At 51.7% G+C, this 3325-nt stretch overlaps 1 pseudogene; it reads right to left on the bottom strand.

Annotated features, from left to right (window-relative positions):
* Nucleotides 1–262: 262 nt before the first annotated feature.
* On the bottom strand, nt 263–2101 carry LOC144143399 (uncharacterized; annotated as a pseudogene).
* Between the last annotated feature and the right edge of the window lie 1224 nt (nt 2102–3325).

Here is a 3325-nt window from a genome sequence, read left to right as displayed (position 1 = left end):
TTTTTTTTCTCATTTCTGTTTATTTTGTTGTAACAACATTTTCTTTAGTAATAGTTTACTGAATTTCACAGAAAAACAGTGTCTTGTTGAAATTGGATTGTATCAATTACACGCAAGCCCTCTAGGATGTATACCGCAGGCGCCATCTGCTGCCCATACACCGGTACGGGGCGAGAGCTCGTCAAGCTGTCCACAGCAGCTTTTTCTCTCGCCCCGTCATGTCTTATAAAGAACATGAAATAAAATTCTATTCTATTCTATTCTATTCTATTCTATCCCCGCTGGCCGTTGCCGGCACCCCGGGTTCCTGCCTCGCCAGCGCCTCGAGGGCCTGCTGGACGGCCCATAGTTGTTCTTCTTGGTTGTTGCTCATCGTTGCGGCCTCTAGTCGCGGCGGTATGCGTCCTAATTTAGCCTCGTCTGGATTCTTGATACAATCCCACAACATGTGTGCAAAGGTGGCCATCTCCCTGCGTCATGTCTTGCACTTGTCGTTCGGGTGTGACTGAGGATACATTCTGTGGAGCAGTGCCGGGCTCGGCAGCGTGCCCGTTTGTAGTTGCTTGAATACAACGGCCTGCGACCTGTTTAGCCCCGTGCAGGGCGGCGGGAGAAGTCTTCGGGTAAGACGGAAGGCCTTGGTTATCTCGTTGTAGTTAGTCATCCTGTCTCGTGTACTAAACCATAGCGGACGGTCGCCGTGGGCGCGGTCGGTTAGTGCTCGCGCCTTAGCGTGTGCCGTTTCGTTGCGGTTTGCGTTTATTTCCGACGCCTCGCCCACGTGCGCCGGGAACCACTTGATGCGTACCTTCTTGTTTCCTTTCACTTCTTGTAGTATGCGGACCGCCGTCGGTGCGATTCTGCCCTTGGAAAAGTTCCTTAGAGCCTGTCTGGAGTCACTCAGCACGGTGTGGCAATCCCGGTCTGCGATGGCCAGAGCGATTGCTATCTCCTCGGCCTCTTCGGATTGAGTGCATAACGTGTTCGCTGCCGTGTGGGTGTTTCCGTCGGCGTCGACCACGGCGACGGCGAAACCGTTGCTGCCGGCATACTCTGCCGCGTCCACGTATCTGGCCTTGGTGTCGCTGGCGTGTATGTCTGTTAGCGCTTTGGCTCTCGCTCTTCTTCTGCCTTTGTTGAACTCCGGGTGTACATTCTTTGGAATAGGATCTACTGTGAGGTTTCGTCGTACGTCGTCAGGAATCGATCTTTTCGCCCCTTGTTGCTCGTGGAAGGCTATGCCGAGGTTGTTCAAGATCGTTCTGCCTGCTTTGATGGTTGACAGCCTCTCAAGCTGAGCGGTAATTTGTGCTTCGGCAATTTCGTCCAAGGTGTTATGGACTCCTAGCTGGAGCAGGCGATTCGTGTTGGTCGTCTCGGGTAGTCCCATTGCCGTCTTGTAGGCTCTGCGTATCAGTACGTCGATCTTGTTTTTCTCGGTCTTCCTCCATTTGTGGAATGCTGCCACGTAGGCTATGTGGCAGATCACAAACGAGTGTATGAGCCTAGTAAAATTTTCTTCTCTCATTCCTCCTTTCCTTGTAGAAACACGTTTAAGAAGTCTGGTCACGTTCGCCGCCTTCCCGGTGAGTCGGGTGATCGTGACGCCGTTCCTGCCGTGTGACTCTATTGTCATCCCCAGCACTCTGATCTTGTTCACTATCGACATCGTCGTCCCGTCGCTGGTCTTGATCTTGATCTTCTCGTGTTCCCTTTGGTCTTTGATTCTGCGGTTTCTGATCGGTAGGTACAACAAAAGCTCCGACTTGTTCGGTGAGCATTTGAGTCCGGTGCCTTTGAGGCAGCCTTCGATTGTATCGACGGCTGTTTGCAGCGTAGACTCTATGTGAGCATCGCTGCCTCCGTCTACTAACAGGGTGACGTCGTCTGCATAGATCGTGTACTTGACCTCGTTGATTCTGCTCAGGCTTTCGGCTACTCCGATCATCACGAGGGTGAACAGCAGTGGTGAAATGACTGAGCCTTGAGGCGTTCCTGTGCTACCTAGGCGTTTCTGCTTCGCTTTCAGGTCGCCAGCCCTAAGTTCCGATGTCCTGCCTTTGAGGAAGTCCTTGACGAAGTTATACGTTCTCTCGCCCATATTGAGTTTGGACACTTGCTTTAGGATGGCGGAGTGTTTTACTTTTTTTAAAGCACTTTGCAGGTCGAGGCCGAGTACTGCTTTGGTGTCTTTGGTGTCTCCGTCTATGATTTCATGTTTGAGTTGGATCATGGCATCCTGTGTGCTAAGGTGTTGTCGAAAGCCGATGATCGAATCGGGATACAGCCCCTCTCTTTCGAGGTACTCTTGCCACCTGTTTAGCAGGACGTGCTCCAGCACCTTGCCCACGCAGGACATGAGCGATATTGGGCGGAGGTTGTCCGTGCTCGGCGGTTTCCCCGGTTTGGGGATGAGTATCATCTTGGCCTTCTTTCATTCTGGTGGTAGTGAGCCGGTTTTCCAGCATTTGTTGTAGTACGGCGTTAGTTTCTCGATAGATCGATCTTCTAGATTCTTGAGGGCTTTGTTCGTGATGAGGTCTGGACCGGGTGCCGATCTGCTGTTGAGGTCGTGCAGTGCCGTTCTGACCTCCTCTACTTCGATGTCCCTGTCGAGGCGCACGTTGCGTCTGCCCTTGTACGGTCCGTGATTGTCAGTTGGTGTCGATGGGAGGTATTTGTCTAGCATTCGCTTCAGGACGACGTCCGTTTCGTGCGTCGTGAGTTTGTGGTGTAGGAGCTTTGCTAGTCGATCCCTTTGGTGCGATTTCGTCTTGGTCTCGTCGAGAAGGTGCTTGAGTAGGCTCCAAGTTTTGCCATTGTGTATTTGTCCGTCGGCAGCGTTGCATAGTTCATTCCATTATTGGGTGCATAATGTGCGGCAGTGCTTTCCGATCGCTCGGTTGAGCTCTGCCACTTTCTTGCATTGTTTTTGATATAGACGTTGTCCCATCCATCTGTTCTGGATGGAGTTCTTGGCTTCAATCAGGTTGGCGAGTCGGCTATCCATTCTTTCGGTTTCGATGTCCGTTTCGATCTCCTTGGGAGACTTGCAGACGTCTTGGGCGATCTTCGTCCATTCATCGATGTCGGTGATCTCGTCTTCTTGCGCCTGTTCTTGGTCCTTGCCTCTGGATTTTCTGAATTCTGTCCAGTCGATCCAGGTGTATTTCTTCTTGTTGTCGCTCGGATTCGCCTGGGTGGGTATGTTGATCTCGACGATCATATGGTCACTGGCCAGATCGTTGCCGGTGTTGCTCCAGGTGATCATGATCGGCTCATTATTTTTTATGAAGGTAAGGTCAGGGTTGGTGTCTCGGGATAC

Source organism: Haemaphysalis longicornis, unplaced genomic scaffold (assembly GCF_048455015.1).
Source record: "Haemaphysalis longicornis isolate Haplotype H1 unplaced genomic scaffold, Haemaphysalis longicornis Haplotype H1 scaffold_6, whole genome shotgun sequence".
Classification (NCBI taxonomy): Eukaryota; Metazoa; Arthropoda; class Arachnida; order Ixodida; family Ixodidae; genus Haemaphysalis; species Haemaphysalis longicornis.
The sequence above is the reverse complement of the archived record's forward strand: the minus strand, read 5'-3'. Positions and strand labels throughout refer to the sequence as shown.